Here is a 13,419-nt window from a genome sequence, read left to right as displayed (position 1 = left end):
CATCCAAATGAATGTCATGAGATAAATAAAGACTTTGAATCGAAATTTCTTATATTTGGGTTCATGGATATAGAGAAAAAAAATCTCAATGGGCTTCAGAGAGTCCATAAATCATCTGAATTTAGAGGCAAATATGGGTGTGGGTATGTATATGTATAATTTTCTATGTGCGCACACATAGACACTGAATATGCAAAAGGAATGAATACATGAGTGAATGACCCTCATATTAGGATATAACAATGGTGTCAGTTGGTTATAGAAACTCAGAATTCCATTTTTGAAAAACAAGAATCGGGGATCCCTGGGTGGCGCAGCGGTTTAGCGCCTGCCTTTGGCCCAGGGCGCGATCCTGGAGACCCGGGATCGAATCCCACGTCGGGCTCCCGGTGCATGGAGCCTGCTTCTCCCTCTGCCTGTGTCTCTGACTCTCTCTCTCTCTCTCTCACTGTGTGCCTATCATAAATAAAAAAAAAAAGAAAAAAAAAACAAGAATGGGGGCACTTGGGTGGTACAGTTGGTTGGGCATCCCATTTTGGTTTCTGTTGGGGTCGTGAACTCAAGCCCTATGGGGTTCTGTGTTCAGCACAGAGTCTGGTTAAAACTGCTTCTTCTCTCTCCACCCCTCCCCCTCTCAAATAAATAAATATATTTTAAAAATAAGAATGAATCTATTTGCACCTAGATATTAATTTTACATATTAATTAGTCACTTACTGCCTATTAGGAACTATGCTGTCTTTAATGCATTTTTTCTTTTTTTTAAGATTTTATTTATTTATTCATGAGAGACAGAGAGAGAGAGAGAGAGTGATGCAGAGACATAGAGAGAGACAGAAGCAGGCTCCATGCAAAGAGCCTGACATGGGACTCAATCCAGGGTCTCCAGGATCACGCCCAGGGCTGAAGGTGGCACTAAACCCCTGAGCCACCCGGGCTGCCCTGCATTTTTTCCTCTTATACTACAGGCATATCTTCTGAAGTAAGAATTAAGAGCCTTGTTTTTCAGATGTCTCAGAGAGACAGACTTCTCTGCACTCTCTCAATTGGTAATCTAGAATGAGACTTCCTGACTCCAAATTCCACTTCTTTTCTTTTATATGACATTTACTCCTTTAATAATGGTTTCCATTTTAGTGTAAACAGACTACCACCCCAATAGCAAAAGACAGAGTTAGCCAAGTCTATGGTAACATAAGAAGACATATAAGTAGGAGACTACTTTTAGGTAATATTTCTTTTAATATTTCTTTATGCAAGTCTACAGGATATCAATATTATTATTCTCATGACATGTGTTTTCCTTTGCAAACTTCCTGTAGCAGCCAATATCAAACAGCGGCAAGACTTTCCAGCACATATGTTTAAGTCCTAACTGTTAGCCTAAGACAAAGCAAGAGGGCATTCCACCCTGAAAGCCAGTTCACAACAAGACAGCTATTTTTCCTATTTCTCCATGAATGCATTTCTAGGAGTGAAGTCACTGAAAAAGATTCATGTGTAGCCCCTAAAACACTAGGCAGATTAAACCCCCAAAAATGATCAGTAAGATTGATGTGAGAAATTTAAGAGCTGAAAGGATGTATCATGTTCAAATTAGATAAAGCCATTAAATCAGGGCTAATCCCATAGAGGGGACCTGTGCAGGGCTCAGGATTGGGGGTCTGGGGGGTTAGTTATTTGTATGTCCTTGCCTGAAGGAGTGTCAAGTTGGACTCTCCAACATTGTTCCAACTACATAACTCTTACATTAGTGACGACTTAATAGATTTCCTCACTTCTAAACACGAATTTGTTCTTCTCAGTATGTCTTTTATGATTAACCATGGTTTTATTTTCATTTTTGTTCATTATCAATTTCATCACTGAAGACTGTCCATATTTCTTTAATGTTGTGACAGGAATCCTTTACTGAAGCTAAAAAAAAAAACAAACAAGAATGAAACAAGCTAAGAGAATAACACTGTACTCCATTTTTCCATTTAAAATGTTACAAAACAGCTTTCAGTTTAAAAATTTTTGACAGTGTATATTCAATTCTTCAACTAACAGATGCATGTACATAAAATTATATGATTGAAATTCAGTGTCAGGGGCTTTAGTCATTTAATTTGGGCAAACTTAAGACATTGGTTCATAATATAGCTATTGAAATATCTCTAATAATGAGAGGGATTTTTATGAAATGGTGACATGGAAGTGTTTATTGAATTTAAAAGGGGTGGTTTATGGCAATATTTTTAAAGGAAATTAATAAAATTCATTTTTTTTTCATGAAAAGTGATTTATTTGTTTTATTTTTTTAAAGAAATCAATTTATGAGGAAATCGAGTGAACAACATATGTCTATTCATTGAAAGAAGAAACCAAACCTTCTCTTAGGACTTTTGGTCCAGAGTTCTTCACCCTAAAACTTCAACCATTGATAATGTTTTTACTAATTAAGAAATATTAGAACTATTAGCTACTACTTAATAAAAAAAAATGAAGACACTGAGAACTACTGATAAGGTATGCTTGTTCTTATCAAGATTTTGAGATATATTTCTCAAATGACTAAATGACCTTAATAAAAGGTAATAGATAAATGCCTTTAGCGAAGACAATCTAGTAAAGAAAATAGTTTCCAATTGTGAAGTCTAGCTTGAAAGTGGTCCTTGGAAGTCCTACTCAAAATGCCGGTCTGAGAATTTAAATCAACTTTGTCAGAAATACAGTTTGATTCAGCTATATATACTGTTTTTTCATTACAAGACACTCACAATAAAGAAAGCAATGTGTTGATTTCCATTCTGGGGCAAGCTCCCTAGTGTATGATGGACTGGACTGTTTAGATACTGCCACCAGTTGCCTAACCACATTTTATGTAGCATTTGTCTAAGAAAAGATTATTTCAATGCATCATCACTGTTAAATATTTGTTTCTAATCAAGATTTTAAAATCACATGTGAATAAAGTGGGGCTTTAAAATAGGCAAGTGATTTTTCTCAAACCAGTGCTATTTTCACGTACATAAATAACTAAAGGAGAGTTTTAGAAAAATATACTGCTATTTAGGGAAAACTGTAAGAAAATAACATTTAGGAAATGAACATAAAAGACCAAAAGTTCACATGTTGTACTGTCTTCAGCAATCTTCCCATAACTGACAGGCAAGGGTAATGGTAATATTTATTTTCTCTTTTATTGTAGATTGAACCATTTTATAACTAGGGTTATAAGTAAAGGAATGTTGGCCATTTTCCACTTAGGAATGAGGAACTTTAGCTTGTAAGCACCTGCTTATATTAGCTTAGGCTTTCTTAATGACATCTGTCTTACTATGTTTGTGATGCTATGGCAGAATACCATAAAATGGATGGCATAAACAAGTAACATTTATCTTCCACAGTTCTCAGTGAACTCTTTCACAGTTTCTCAGTTCGGGGCTGAGAAGTCCAAGATCAAAATCCTGGCCATTCAACATCTGATGAGAGTCATTTTTTTAGTTTCCAGACAGCTTCCTTTTCTCTGTGTTCCTCACATGGTAGAGAGAAAGAAGAAAAGGAGGGCCTCTGGTCTCTTCTTATAAGGACACTAATCCCATCATGAGGAATCCACCCTCAAGACCTCATCTAAGCTTAATTATCTCTCAAAGGTCCCATCTCCAAATACCATCACATTAGGGTTTTTAACATATCAATTTTGTGACGGAAACATTTAGCTCATAGCAATAAAGTGAATGTCATCTAAAATATATTGGTCCCCAGATTAAGACCAAAAGCGTATTTAAAATATTTTTGAGCTAGAGATAGGTTAGGATAACTCTAGAATGGAAATGTAATCTTCCTACAGGGAAACAGACTATCCATTGTTCTGATAATTTAGTAGGATAATTGAGTGTGTGCCACAGAAACCAAGCACTTCTCTCACTCTCTTATCCTTTGGATTTACAGAAAAAAGCAGATACATCATTTATATAATGAATGGGATCATTCCATAGCAATTTGGGAAGTCCAGATCACTTCAATATAGAACGTTAACTGTGTCTGTGGCTCATCATATGAGCTCCAACACTGACTGGGTAACCTTAGGCAAGTTACTTGGTCTTTCTCTGTCCAGTTTGCCAATTTATAAAGCAGAGATAATCACAGGATTTATCTCTAGAGAAGGGATTATATGAGATAACCAAGTAAAGAGCTTAGCACAGCAACAGTGGTAAGCACTCAATAGATGCTACTATTGCTATTTAGATATGGTGATTTCACCTAACTCAGGAGTCTTCGTTTTACAAATGTGTCAAGGTTAACTTAGATTCCAGTGTCCTAAGTGGTGGCAGGCGTTATTGTTTTTAAGAATGTGTTGACCTTAAGGAAATGTATTTTCCCTACAGACCCAACATGACCACTTACACATTTGACAAGTATAACATTTTTTAAAGAAAATAACATTTTACCTCTAGCTTCTGGATCTTTTGTTCAAGACAAGGCTCTATCAGAAACAATAGCTTTGTTATAAGACATTTTATTCTAGGAAAGGTGGTTTTGCATATTCAGTAGGGCTCCAGGCTAGTGATTTTGTGGTTAGGTTTCTTGTCTTCTAGGAAGCCCTTGACAAAGGTCACAATCTGCTCGTTCTTCTTATTAAAATAAAGATGGAAAGCATTGATGATAACTCTGCCCAGCAGCTAACTTCATCATCTGTAGCAGTTTCAACATATGCTTGTGAGATAATGAAAAATATAGCATTAAATACGCTGGCAGATTGAATCTTGTTTCAGGGTAAATAAGGTAAGTCATTTTTTTCCCTCTTCATTTCCTCAGAACCTGTTTAGCATTAGACTGTTAATATCATCACTGATACATGACAAAACCGTTGCATAATATACTGCGTTTCAGACCAACCCCCACATAAAAGAGAGCAACGAAAAACTATGAACATTAATCGGGCATTCAAAATAATGAAGTGCTTCAAGCCAACCCTCTTCTAAAGCCTTCTACTCCAAGTTTTGCAGGAACAAATAGTTTTATAAATCTGACATGCTTTCCTGGTCCCATTTTAATATTACGAAAATGTCATTTTTCTGAGCTATAGTCAATAGTCAAGAATATATTTTATAGCCAATAGTAAAAATATTCTGTGCAATCTTTATGATGTGATCTTTTCTTTAAGAAACAAGTTTAGAATCTAAAAAACAAGTTTGTCAATATTGGGAAGAAAGGAAGAAAGGATTATTTACACTCTAATCTTCAAAAACTAGGAAAATACACATAATGGTTTTCAGCAACCAATATTTTGTCATGGTACATTTTCACCTGGGGAAATTATAGCTATATGAAGTCTACATATATTTTTAATCTAATAATAATTTTAAAATGCTACTAATAAAAAGTATGTAACTATTCATTTCAGAGAAATATCAAATAAGTTAACAGCAATTGAATTTGTGATTATAGTGGGGAGTATAGCTCAGGAAAATTTTCTACACACACACAATTCCAAAAAAATTCTCATTTTAAATTAAAATATGATTTGGGGCATCTGGATAACTGTCAGTTAAGCCTCTGATCCTTGATTTTGGCATGGGTCATGATCTCAGAGCCGTGAAATTGAGCTTCACATTAGGCTCCATGCTCACAGAGGAGTCTGCTTGGAATTCTCTCTCTTTTCTCTTCCTCTACCCCTCTTGTCCCCGTATGTGTACATGTGCATGCTCTCTCTCTCTCTCAAATAAATAAATAAAATCTTTAGAAATAAAATAAAATATGATTTAAGAATGAAAGTATTTACTCATTTTATTAAGATAAAAACTTAATTAGAAGCTGGCTTTTTATTGATTTTATCCTTTGGTTGGTAACTCTATGTTACCATGTTGTGCTTTTATGTCACAAGTACATTTCTATGGCCTGTCCTGTGTCCCTTGATCCTAGATGATAAACACACTTTGTTCAGTTGTTTCCATTACACTAGAAGATAGTCTCAGTTGCTCACTCTGAGTTGTCCCATTTATGCTATTGCCATCAAATTCATCTTTCAAAAGTAACGTTAGGACAAACATCTTCCCTCTACTGGCTCTGGTTTACAGAAACAATAAATGGCTCAGCTGTAGCCATTGCTTCACAATCTAATTAAAACAAGAAATTGCAGATGCTGTGGATTTTTTTTTTTTTTTATGCCTAATGATACAAGCAACTGCATGGAGCACATATGCTCATTTTCTATTCTCTTACAAAGACTACAGAGAACCTGAACTTGCAACAAGCATGGGATGTGGTATGTTAAGTGTTATTCAAGGTCAAATGTTTTTAGAAGTAAAAATAGCAACATTAATCAAGTGATTTCTTGTATTGTAGTCTAAGATTTAATGCTTTTTTAAATTTAAAGCCTGAAATCTATCATATGAATATATCAAGCCCAAATCCACTTTGAATTATGCCTACATAGTCTTTAAGATAGTATTTCCCATGTGTTTATTTTAGACTGATTTCCATTTTCTTTTAATTGTATGTTTTCAATATGAACTGAAGTATACAAGTAATATACATGAAAGCTTTAAGCATAACAAAGAAAACACCTATGAACCAACCCACCACCCAATTTAACAATGTTAACATGACAAATATCATTGACTCGTCCATTTTTTTTCCCTTCTTTTTTTTTAAGTTTTATCATATTCAGTTCAAAATACCATCAGATTGCCCTTGTGATTTCTTCTTTGACCCCTAGGATATTTAGAAATACATTGTATAGTCTCCAAATATTTGGGTATTTTCTATTATCTTCTGTTACTGATTTCTAATTTAATTCTATTATGGTCAAAGCTCATACATGCTCTGATGATTTAAATCCTTTTAAATTTATTGGCCTGTTTTATGGTCCAGAATATGTTCTATATTAGTAACTTTGTTATGTGCACTACAGATTCTGCTGTTCTATAAATTCGATTAGGTAAAATTAGTTGATAGCATTAAGTGTTCTACATACTTACTGATTTGCTGTCTGCTTGTTCTGTCAGTTATTGAGGGCAAAATATTGAAATTTCCAGCTATAATTGAAGATTTGTCTATTTCAGTTCTGTTTTTTACTTCATGTATTTTGAAGCTCTCTTCTTAAGTTAAAAATCTTTCAAATTGTTCTGTCCTGTTGGATCTTTTATCATTATGAAATGACTTTCTTTTTCACTGATGGTAAGTTTTAATATCTGTAGGTCATGTCCCCACATATTTTTCTTTTTCTTCAGTTCAGTGGTATCTTGGTTATTCTAAGACTTTTGCTCTTTCATACACATTTTTTTCATATACATATAAAAATCATCTTGCGAAGTTTCCCAAAGTCCCTAATGAGGTTTTGTTAGAATTTCTTTGAAATTTTACATCAAATTTGTGAAGACAGGGACAAGAACTTGATAAAGGATATCTGCTCAGAACATATAGTAAACTATATATTTAACACCTAAACATTAAAGACTAACATTACCCCTAAAACCAGAAAGTGGTTAAAGAGAATGCTTATTACTACTTCTATTCAATATTGTACTGGAGGATCTACCCAGCTCAAAAAGACGTAAAAATCAATATGTAAGTAGAAAAGGGGGAAAAGTTGTCGTTATTAATTAAATGATGCATTTGCCCCCATAGAAAATCCAAAAACAAAAACAAAACCCTACAAGCAAATTACTAAAAGTAATAAAGTAATTTAGTGAGTTCACTGAAGTTTTCAGGAATATTTAGTAAACTCAAAAATTACAATATCAATAAAAAGTAAGATACCTAGGAATAAGTCTAATTATGAATAAAACTTAATGAAGAAACTATAAAAATTAATTGAAATACAAATTCTAATTATGGTGAGGATATATACAAGAGAAATTCTTTTAACTTAATGGTAGCTATGTATGGTATAACCATCTTGAAATAACTTAGCCAAACTTAGTACTGAGTTGGAAAACATAAAAAGAATTCCTAAAATTACAAAAAAATAAATAAGAGACATATTCAAATGTATTTATTTATAGACATTCATGTGGTAAGCAAAATTCTAAATTGGCCCCTAAGATTTTCACCCTCTGGTGTATACATATCCTGTAAAATGCTCTCACCTTGAGTATGAGCAGGACTTATGAACCTGATGAGATATCACCTCCAGGATTATTTTATATTATGTGGCAGAAAGGAGTTTGTGGAAGTAATTAAGATCTGTGATTAGTTGACTTTGAGTTAATCAAAAGAAATAACACTCTCGGTGGGCCTGACCTAATCAAGGAACCCTGAAAAGAAGAAGACATTCAAAGCTAAACATATCTCTTTTGCTGGCTTTGAATAAGCAAACTTGCCATGTTGCAGAATAGTTCATATGCTACGTAAGTTAAGTGGCCCCCAAACTAAGAAAGTCTGCAGCTGGCAGACAACAAGAAAGCAGAGACCTCAGTCTCACATTACAAAAAACTAAATTCTACCAACAGCTTGGAAGCTTCTGAAGAGACTCTGATCAACATCTTTATTTTGACTTTTTGAGATCCTAAGTAAAGAAAACCAGCTAGCTGATCCATGCTGTGCCCAGACTCCTGACCCATAAAACCATAAAATAACAAATTTGTGATGTTTTCAAAGTCTAAATTTGTGGTAAGTTGTTATGCAACAGTAGAAAAATAACACAGTTTGTAATGGCAAAACAAAAACCAAAAACAAAACAAAGCCATTCTAGAATAACCCATATGTCTATGAGTAGCAAATGAATTAATGAATTATTTCATTATAGTCATAAAATGTGCTAAACCATGATAAAATTAAATAAACTATATCAACATAAATTGATCTCAAAAAGCTATTCAGCAAAAACATGCAAATCATAAAAATATACTCCCTATGACTCTATTTATATAATTGTTAAAACAGGAAAAATTAAATGATATATCATTTAGAGACATTTATCAATGAGAAATGGTTAATATACAATGTCAAGATTGAGATTGCCTTTGGTGGAGGAAGATACTTGTGAGGGTTATAAAAGCGGCTTCAAAGATGTTGTTAGCCTACTTCTTAGGCTCAGTGGTGAGTACGTGGGAGCTTATTATTTTTAAAATTCTGCATATATGTTAAAAATGGTATTTTAAATGGAAAAGTTACCACTAAGAGTTTATAATCCTGTTTTGTTTTTTTTAAAAAATATTTTATTTATTTATTCATGACAGACACAGAGAGAGAGAGAGGGAGAGGCAGAGACACAGGCAGAGGGAGAAGCAGGCTCCATGCAGGGAGCCTGACATGGGACTCAATCCCAGGTCTCCAGGATCACACCCCGGGCTGAAGGTGGTGCTAAACCGCTGAGCCACCAGGGATGCCCTATAATCCTGGTTTTTTTTTTTTTTTTTAAAGTCCCTAAACTCCAGAAAGTTAATTTCTTGTCTTCCTAGATTAGAAATCGAGTAATAAGTTCATCAAGTGGAAAAAAATTATGTATGGCTCTCCAAGTGCATTTAAATACAGCAACAGCAGTAGCAGCCATGGTAGTAGTCATCTCTTCACCCTAATTATTGATGGCAGTTGAGGCAGATTAGCAAAGTGAGCCAGGAGACTAGTGACCCAGGTGTCATCTTTCTTCTGCTGTGTTGTATGCTTTGCATGTTCAATCTGTGCTGTGTTGGGAAACTGAAGCCAAGAGAAAACCCAAGCACTAATAATGGAGAAAGAGAAAAAGAAAAAGAGAAAGACACAAAAGCTGAAAGCAGGGAGAGAAAACAAATTTAAATATGCTTCACATTTTTTGGATTAATTAGAAAGTGAATCATAAACCACTGTTTAACTGGCAATGTGATTGTGGATGAATTATTTATTCAATTGAAACACACCACCTATGTTTACAATATTGAACTGTTTTGCTTATACATCTTGAGTATTGAACCATTTTGCTTATGAGAAGAATATCTTAGTAAGGGTCCTGAGAAACTCTGTGGAACCAGAACTCGTGAACCTTCCTAATGAAATCTTGAAAGACAAGCCAGTTCTCTGTTTCTACACTAAGTTTCCAAATCTAATTCTACTTCTCTAATGGTTGTCTTGAATCTCATGACCACTATGGCTAAGTGAACGATCTGAGCTAGATCTATGGCAGGAACACCTTGCAATAAGACTTTGTATAGGGGATCCCTGGGTGACTCAGCAGTTGAGCATCTGCCTTCAGCACAGAGTGTGATCCTGGAGTCCCTGGATCAAGTCCCACATCAGGCTCCCTGCACAGAGCCTGCTTCTCCCTCTGCCTGTGTCTCTGCCTCTCTCTCTCTCTCTCTCTCTCTCTCATGAATAAATAAATAAACTCTTAAAAAAAAAAGACTTTGTATAGATGTACCAAAAGTTTCTTATAACAAAATGTTGCTAACTCAGATTTCACAAAGCTTAATTCTCACAACCAGCTAAAAAGGATCACTGGGTATCTTCTAAATTACCAGGCACTTTTAACACATTCTACTTTGCAAACTAATTCTAGCCTACAATAATAGTAATGTGCATAAACAGGGTGGTAGTATCTATATATGTTATTGCTGTGGCTTAAAAAAGATCAAATTACTAACTATAAAAAATTATCACTAAGAATAAGGAAAAAAGAATTCACCAATTTTCCCCTTCCAGCATAAAAATTTTTAATAATCATTTGCTGTTAGGTTAGAGGAAATGATTTTCATTTAGTGAATTCCAACTTAATATTTAAGTATTAGGACACTGCCTTATCCCTGTCCTCTTTGACTCCCACTATCCCACTCCCAACAATAAAATTCATCTGTACTAGACTAACAGTCACAAAATTTTAGAACTAGAAAAGATTCAAGATAACATGTGGCTCAGCTGAACAATAACACTATATTTGGGGTGGTAGTTAAAATTTCTTTTTGAAATGAACACTAGAAAAGTAAAACTGGATTTTTCCCATAGACCATCATTGAGAAGGTTTATTAGCTCCCTGAATTTGAGAAAGAATTCACTTTTTAACAGCTGGATTTTGGCATACACACACAAAATAATAATAATTAGGTCAACTATTTTCAAGGGGAATAGGACCTTGCAGCATGGAGACTATAAAGGAACAACATTTATAAATGTTGGCAACCAGTTGTACACTAGGAAACCAAAAGCAATTTATGTAGGAATTTGCCATCTCTCTAAAATCTATGACTAATTTCTCAAGTGGTTTTATTTCTCATACTTAATCACTCTACTTCCTACTTCAAAATATAGGTGAGGGGATTTGGTTGCATCCAATGCTCCAAAGGAATCATGGAACAAAATATGCCAGTGAGGTTTTAAGAAGGCTGCTTATATAACTAACAATGGAACACCTTATAAAATTTAAATGGAAAAATGAGATAAATTTTTCTCTTCTTGGATACTTTCAAAAGCTGGAGACTATTATTCTCTTCTCTGTTTGTCATTACAGGATTGCTTTTCTTTTTTATTTTTTAAAAGATTTTATTGATTTATTTGAGAGAGAGAAAGTATGAGCAGGGGGAGTGGTAAGGAGAAGTAGAGAGAGAAGCAGACTCCCCGCTGAGCCCTAAACTGAGCTAGATCCCAGGACCCTAGATCATAACCTGAGCCAAAGGCAGACACTTAACCAACCGAGCCACTCAGGTACCCCAGGACTACTTTTCTTAATCAAATTATTTTGGAGCCAATTCATAACTTCTGCTATTTATAAATAAATTTTGTCGTATTGCCTTTGCCCCCAATTTTCCTTCTCATCAAGTATACCTATCAGTCAGCCCTTTCAGGGTTTCAAGTTAAGCTCTTTCATAGGAAAAATACATTTGATAATAATATTAATCTTTGCATGAAGCTCTTATATACATCATCCCATTCCATTCTTTTTTTTTTTTTTTTTTTTAAGATTTTATTTATTCATCAGAGACAGGCAGAGGGAGAAGTAGGCTCCATGTAGGAAGCCCGATGTGGGACTCGATCCCAGGGCCCCCTGGATCACACCCTGAACCAAAGGCAGACAACCGCTGAGCCACCCAGGCGTCCCCCATTCCATTCTTAAAGTAGCAGTGTTGATATATAGATTTCCATTCTTTAGAGAAGAAAAGAGAATGCTTGGAAAAGTGAAGTGGCCTGCCCAAGATCACAGCTAAATAAATGACCGAACTAAGAATAGAAGTGAAATTTCTTTGCACAATGCTCAGTATGATTTCTTAAAGCCACACTTCTCCTTAGATGCATCAGCTTGTCTCTGTTCATCACTCCTCTCTTCTTACTCTTCACTTCCATATCTATTTCCATGCAATAATGTTTATGAGCTTGCATCCAAATTGCTGTGGACACAACACTAATTACAAGGGACTTCTGGCAATCTCCAAAGGCCTTGCAGTGCCTGAATTCTCTGTGGCACCAGTACCAACTGAGATACTTATGAGGAAATAGTATAGAGTTGATGAAACAAGTTTCTGGTGCCTTTGCAAGCAGCGAGTCTGTAAATTTAAAGAGGTCTTCCTTCTCTTCTGAAGACAGTGAATTCATGACTGTCTCTGAATATTTTGCCTTACTATCATTCTTTAGTGGCTGGAGTATTTAGGTTTTATATGTCAGTCTGGGAAAATCACATACAACTTAAATTCACATTAAAAATATAGTCAATTACTATCATTCCTATCAGGGAATATCCAGGAAATTACTGTAGGTAACTTAAATTGAGGAGATTTAATACATAAGTAATGAGTGATGGAATTGTTGAGAAGCCAGTAGAGGATGATGAAACAACCCTGGTGGTTTCCACAATTGCAAGAAGCTACTACCACTTCTGGCCCTAGAAGGACAAAGGGGGAAAGTCTTATTATCAGAGACTGGAAATCACGATTGGTGGTGGAAACACTAGAACTCAGCAAAGGCTTTGTAGTGAAGAAAATAAAAAAACACAGAGGACACTGGCCATTATAGAAAGATATTACCCATGGATAAGCTAGAAAGAAGAAATACCCTGGTTTCTCTCATCTTTTTTTTCCTCCCATCACCACTTCAACCCCAGGCCTTGCATGTACCAAATTTACCAAAAGCCAGTTTGCAAGTTAAGTCTGAGAAACATTTTGTGGGTGAAGGGTCAAAAATAAATATTAGTAAGCAGACAATGACCAATCCACTTCCTAAGGCATAAAAGAGGAAACTTAGAGCTGCAAACGGATTGCTGAATTATGTTCAATTTACTTTTCTTTTATATAATAAAAATCATCTGCAAATTTCTAAGTAGCCTAGACATTATAGCATTTGGTACATAATGTAGCTGGTTAGTGAAAATCAGGCAAAGTATAGAAAGTAATGTAGCATAAGTACTATCATATTTTCTCATTATACACTTTAAGCAACAATAATGGATATCATTACACAAAAATATGTACTAAAATCATACAATTTACTTGGATTGTATAAAGAAAGGATTTACTTCGTCTGTCAAGATAT

At 34.8% G+C, this 13,419-nt stretch overlaps 1 long non-coding RNA gene across 1 annotated transcript in view; it reads right to left on the bottom strand.

Moving 5' to 3' along the window:
- Positions 1–1,043: 1,043 nt before the first annotated feature.
- The window catches only part of LOC144304162 (uncharacterized), a 51,277-nt gene continuing 38,901 nt past the window's right edge, over positions 1,044–13,419 (bottom strand). The window contains exons 2-3 of the long non-coding RNA XR_013371120.1: positions 4,437–4,487; positions 1,044–1,917 (exon numbers count right to left, since the gene is read on the bottom strand). This is a non-coding gene — a long non-coding RNA (uncharacterized LOC144304162). The remainder of the gene's footprint in view (positions 1,918–4,436; positions 4,488–13,419) is intronic.

This window comes from Canis aureus, chromosome 33 (genome assembly GCF_053574225.1).
Source record: "Canis aureus isolate CA01 chromosome 33, VMU_Caureus_v.1.0, whole genome shotgun sequence".
NCBI lineage: Eukaryota > Metazoa > Chordata > Mammalia > Carnivora > Canidae > Canis > Canis aureus.
Note: the sequence above shows the minus strand (reverse complement) of the source record. Positions and strands in the feature narration are given on the sequence as shown.